A 5,937-nucleotide genomic window follows, 5' to 3' on the forward strand; every position below is an offset into this window, starting at 1 on the left:
CTGATTAAAACACATTTTAATGCCTATCTTTTGGGATATTATAGTTTGGAGGAAACATATGAAAGATGAAGGGAGCCATCTTTGTAGTTACAGAGAGGAACACAATATATGTGTGTTTATGGAAAGCAGTTTGAAAATCAACTACACTGCCCACAATGCAATTGCAAATGCCTGATTGGCTGTGTGTCATGTGACTGTGACGTGGCCAGCTACCACTGGCTCTGCTGAGAGCACACCCCCACTTTGAATCCAAACCAGCACACAGCAGTTACATTTGTCACCAACAGCAAGCATTGAGAGCTGCTTGTCTAAAAGTGATTTAGGATAAAGCTAAACTAAATAAAATCACTGTTGATTGTTGAACAGGAAGATAGGTTGCTGCCAGTCTATTTGTGGGATTAAATCTACATTATGGAGACTTTTTGCACACAGAGAAGGAGTTTTGGAGCAGGGAGATGACACAGGTATGTAAAGCTATTTTAATTGATTGCTTTTACTTCCAGTATTTTTTACAACTTCACTATTTACAATTCATACTCAAGTGTTTTCAGCCCTTTTCATGTCAAGGACCCCAAAATCCAAAATGTAGACTATTTGGCTGCAGACCCCTTTTAATATGTGACAGGAACCCTCATTCCTGTAAACAAGTTTCCATTATATAATGTTTCCAAGGTCCATTATTTATTCAGCAGTTAAATAGCGTTATTGTGACAGTAATCATTGCTATTTATAGAGTGTTTGTTTAGTAACATGTTAGGTTGAGAACCACTGCACAAGTGGTCCGTGAGGTGGTTCCAGCCTTCCAGGTGGTCCCCAGCTAAATGATGGGGAGTTGATAACCAAATGGACCCCTATAGATCTTTTAATTACTGTAAAATCAAACCAAATGGACAAGCTAAATTATTTTTACACATGATCTGTATTCCTAAATTATTGGGTATGAGACTGAGAGGCTAAATCTCACTAAATGGTGGTCCATGGCTCAAATGCATAATTGACAAACACTGATTTTGTGCCATGGTTCTCAAAGTGGGAGTGGGAGCTAGAAGTGATTTACAGGAGTTCATACTGCATGGTGTGTGTGTGTGTGTGTGTGTGTGTGTGTGTGTGTGTGTGTGTGTGTGTGTGTGTGTGTGTGTGTGTGTGTGTGCGCGTGCGCACGTGCATGCGTGTGTCATGAAATGTGATCTTACCGTAATCCTTAATAATATTCCATCATATTCAAGGGTTTTTGAGAATACATTCAAATTAGACCACTGCAGAGGGCAGGTGTGTTTGTCCAGCCACCAGCTGACACTAGTTTGAATCTGCATCAAGGCAATTATGCTTCTGCCCAGTCAAAATCGTTTCAACAGAAAATGTACTAGTATTAGGCTACTTGAGTGAGTTCACCAACACAGTATATACACATACTGTATGTTTTAGGGCTAATGTGTCTGAGCATGAATTATCTCTGCCTTCTCCATGGCACATGATTTGACACCACTGTGTTAATGTCCCTGCAGTCCTCAGTCAAGCAAATCTACAGAGACCTTGGAGAGGATCTTAGATGGCAGGTCCAGCCAGCGGATCAGTACATTTTTATTATTTTTCCTTCTGAAAATGCCTTGCTTTGTGAGATGTCAATTTGTATAATGCTATGCTGAAGGAGTGTTATCTTAAAAGTGTTTTTTTTCTTCTTTTTTCCATAGATTCCGTACCGCACACAATGAGTCAGTGACGCAGGCTGAGGTGCAGGCCATAAAACACGACGACTCTCAATGGTCCACCTGCCTTATCAGAAGTAAGTGTGATATTGCGTTAAGGCCTATCCATACTTTGACCGAAACCGCCGTTTTCGGTCAAAAGGTCCTTTTCTACCATACAATTATATCCCTCGGGACTTCTGAAAAGCATTGGACCGAACGAGAGTTCGGAAATTTGCACGTCGGAAAACACAACTCACCGAACATTTCGGTCGAAGTATGGAGAGGCCTTTAATTTGGGGACATATGCCCTTACATTGGTTGTAATTTTAACTATAGGATGTCCTGGCATACCTGTGATCCTAGTTTACTGAGGTACTACACTGTCTCTCTGCATTCTGTGTATGTGTTAACCTTGCTCACTGTAAGTTGCTCTGAATTAAAAGCTTCTGCTAAATGCCTAAATTGTAAATATGATTTTACACAGTTGAAGTTAACAATTGGCACACTGACTAATATTGAAAAATGTAATATTGGTGCAAGTGATTTGTTTGAAAAGGTTGTTTTTCTATTCAAACATTAGTGATTTCTATAATGTTTGCTAAATTAAATAACAGGGGTCTCCCTTCACTGCAACTTGCAACTCTAGATTATTTTTAAATATGTTGAATCTAGAGCTGCAACAACAACCTGTGGCAGCCCATACATCTAAACAGAAATCAGAAAACAAAAGGTGAGTTTAAAATAATTTAGTACTGTCAGATAGGACTGTTTGTTTGGATGTACGGGCAGTCAATGGTTAGTGGTGCAGCTCTAGATTGCAGATTTGTACATTTGGTCTGCTTATTTCTTCGAGTTATCATCCTTTTGAGATGCCTTTATTTTATATTTAGAGTAGGGCTGGGATGCGATTAAAATTTTTAATCTAATTAATTACAGGCTCTGTGATTAATTAATCTCAATTAATCGCATTTTAATCGCACATCAATATTTGACCTGAGAAGCATTTTCTTTCAAGTAAAACACATTTTTTGAATCAACGAGTGAGTTTTTTAAATCTAAATTTCGCATCCACTGGGCCAAGCAAAGCGCTCTGATCGGCTACTTCTCCCTTTACGTTTGTTGTCTCTTCTTGATTTGTGCATCGATATGATCGGTATGCCCGAAACTTAAAGTTCTGTGGTGCAAAAACTAAGTGCGATTAAAATGGTAATTAATTAATCGCAATTAATCAGTTAATGTCCCAGCCTTAATTTAGAGTTCATTTAGTTGTATTTGTTGTTTAATTCACTAGAAGTTTGCAATAGAGCTATGAAAACCTAAAGGCCAGCAAGAAGATGTAGCTGGATGGGCCCATAGAGGACGTGAAGAGGAGGAAGACGATTACCAGCAAGAGAGATCGGGTGAGGTATTGCCCTGTTGTATTACGGTTGCATTTGTTTGATCATGTCAATTATCAATTACCTTATGTAAGGGATATAACAGTGAGGTGGTCATTGCTGAGAAATGGTTTCACTACTCACAAAAACAAAGGCAGGTATGATCTTAAGCTTATTCTACAGGTCTGGGCAATAGCATTGTTGTCCAGTCCAGATATGTGGCACACTTGAGTGAATCAAAGATTCTGTCTGGTGGGCATATTCTATTTCCTGGCCAAAGGTGGATTTTACCCAAAAGGTGGGGTTCTGAGAGGCTTCCTACCATAGGCTTTCATGATGGTATCATGAAACTGCCTTTGAGTCATATCAAACTGTTTACTCAAGTGTTGATGATTCCCAAGTCGCCGAAGTTGGGGTCCACTGATGAGTAACTAATGCAACATTGTTTTCTCACCCAACAGTAAACATACAAACATACAGCATATTTGTATACATATATTTTTTTACGGCTTTCATTGTGAGCTTGTCGATTTTAACAATAGTTATCAGTGGAACAGTCAACTAAATGTAATAAATCAACTCCTGCAAGTCCAAGTGCTTGTCAGGGTGGGCATCCCCAGTTCAAGTATGATTATTATTATTTTTCTAGCCATAATATAGCCCCCATACAGTCATTTTGGATGGAAGCTGGCAGCAAGGGCTGCTGGTAGCAGTGAGTTGGATGATGCCTGCGACAAGCTGTTGAGCTGAAGTTAATGCATCTGTAAATCAATTGAAGTAGTAACTAATAACATTACTTTTTCTTCCCGTCTGTAACATGTAGAGTATTGTCATACAGTTCATATTGGATGAAAGTGATCTCTGGTTTTCCCAGAGCTTTAATGCCTATTTCATTGTTACATTGTGTTGCCAAGAACAGGGTCAGATTCATTTTGTGACCTTGAATAAGTGTTTCAGCTGGACCAGAATAATCCCTATTCTTTAAGATCCTAGTTGGTTTGGAGTTTGGAAAGGGTTGACATTAACTTGTTCCTGGCCCTTCTCTAGTCGCCAGCATTGATTATTGCCCTTATCTGTTTCATTCAACTTCCTCCTTAGTGGGCAGCAAGTGTAAGGCAGGTAATCGCTTTATTGCCAGGTTTGAGAAGAGAAACAAGGGACTAGGTATAAGTAAAAACAAGCACAAAAGAACTAGGCTAGGTTTGACCACTCTACAGTACACCGGCTATTTGAAATGGCAGATCTATAAGGTTTGTTAACCATCTATGTGTGCAGTTAACCTGGTCATGTCTCATCCTATCTATGCTGGCCTACAGCAGTTGCTCAGAGTGTGCTCAAAATATGGTTAGCTGTTTGATATATTAAGTTGATTACAACAAATGAGGAATGATTACACTTGTAAATATTCATAGTTGCGGGTTGCTTTAGTTTGGACTTGTTTTCGTAAGTGTAGTTGCTTATTTGGGCTTGCTTTTAAGTATATAGACCTGTTCCGCATGTTTCACTCACAGATACTGTAAGTGGCAACACCAAACAATCAAACACACATTTTAGTATTCAAGCTTTGCTTAGGAATTGATCGATTTGTTAATTGAGTGTTGAAATAGATACAGTAATATGGTATTGGTTCAATGGGAAAATGTCCCTGCCTTATTTAGGCTTGTTTCTGTTGCAGACTAGAGGTCCACAGAACTAGAGTATCTACCCCATCATTGCTGAAAGGCTCCCAAAGGCAGCTTGTCTGCGCTTTTCGACTTGTTCCAATGCTGCGTTGTGCAAAATCTGTGCGGTGGGAAAAGGGGCTTTAGGGATGTCCTCAGTGGTTATGATGTTCAGAGACTACTGTAAAATATATGCACAACCCAATATGCTGTCACGCATGGAGGGCACACGATGGCGCAAACACACACAGTATGCAAATTAAATTGTTTTTGCCAAGTTAAATTATTGCCATTGTAGGTCTGTTTTGTCTTTACATGTGCAACCTGCTGCACAATGTTTTTTGTAACACCAACTAACTTTAGAATGGAGCTCTGGTCTAGACAGAAATCAATGGCAAATAAGCAAATTTTATTTTACACAATGCAGGGAAAGGGTTTTTCCTTGGCCTCTAGGGAGTATGTTTGTACAATGTTTATTCAGTAGAGTTATAGCGAAAACGGATGGCCAGGAGCAAAAACTGTTGAGTCTAACCTCCTCTTCCCATCTGTTACACAGCTCTTCAAGAAACAGGTCGGTGTTGGACAGAAGATACTGTCCAAAGAGGACCAGCTATACCTCAGCGGTGCAGTCGCCAATTTCGTCAGTGACGAGGACAAAACTGTTTTCAAAATCAAATCACCAAAGTGGCGCTCATGACGGCTGTCCAAAATAATGGCGGACTGTCAGAAGGTCCTGGATGACAATAGGAAGAAGGGTGTGTGCAGCCCAGGTCCACCCATGTTCACACCTATCGTGGACAGTTTACAAGAAGAGCCCCCAGTCCTGCAGAGGGCAAGCAGATCTACCTGCAGCAGAGTGAGGAGGACACCTCTGGGACTTAGTAATGCTTGTTATAGGATCTGTGTACAACAGTACTCTTGGGTTTTTAGAAGGGGCATAAATGTTTCCTGTTCAGATTCCCATAGCTTTGTTTCATTGGCTCAGCAGCGGATTTGAACCAGAATAACCAGAACAAGCTATGGAAGAACGGGAAAATTTATGCCATCTTCTGGAAACATGGGATTATAGTTTGCACAGTGCCAATTAACGGTGGTGTTCTGTTCATGCTTTTGGTTCTGATTTGTTTATTCTGTTCAACACTGACCTGTTTCAAATAGTGTTCTTACCTACCTGGAGTGTGTTAAGTAAGAATTGTGTCTGTGTGTGTATTG

General features: G+C 40.0%; 1 long non-coding RNA gene across 1 annotated transcript; it reads left to right on the forward strand.

Annotated features, from left to right (window-relative positions):
* Positions 1–279: 279 nt before the first annotated feature.
* LOC308293781 lies at positions 280–5,495 on the forward strand. Its single transcript, XR_013962492.1, has 4 exons — positions 280–464; positions 1,692–1,783; positions 2,980–3,088; positions 5,282–5,495. It is a non-coding gene; the product is annotated as an uncharacterized lncRNA (long non-coding RNA).
* Positions 5,496–5,937: the final 442 nt, after the last annotated feature.

This window comes from Nannobrachium achirus, assembly GCF_963921795.1.
Source record: "Nannobrachium achirus genome assembly, chromosome: 11".
NCBI classification, from domain to species: domain Eukaryota; kingdom Metazoa; phylum Chordata; class Actinopteri; order Myctophiformes; family Myctophidae; genus Nannobrachium; species Nannobrachium achirus.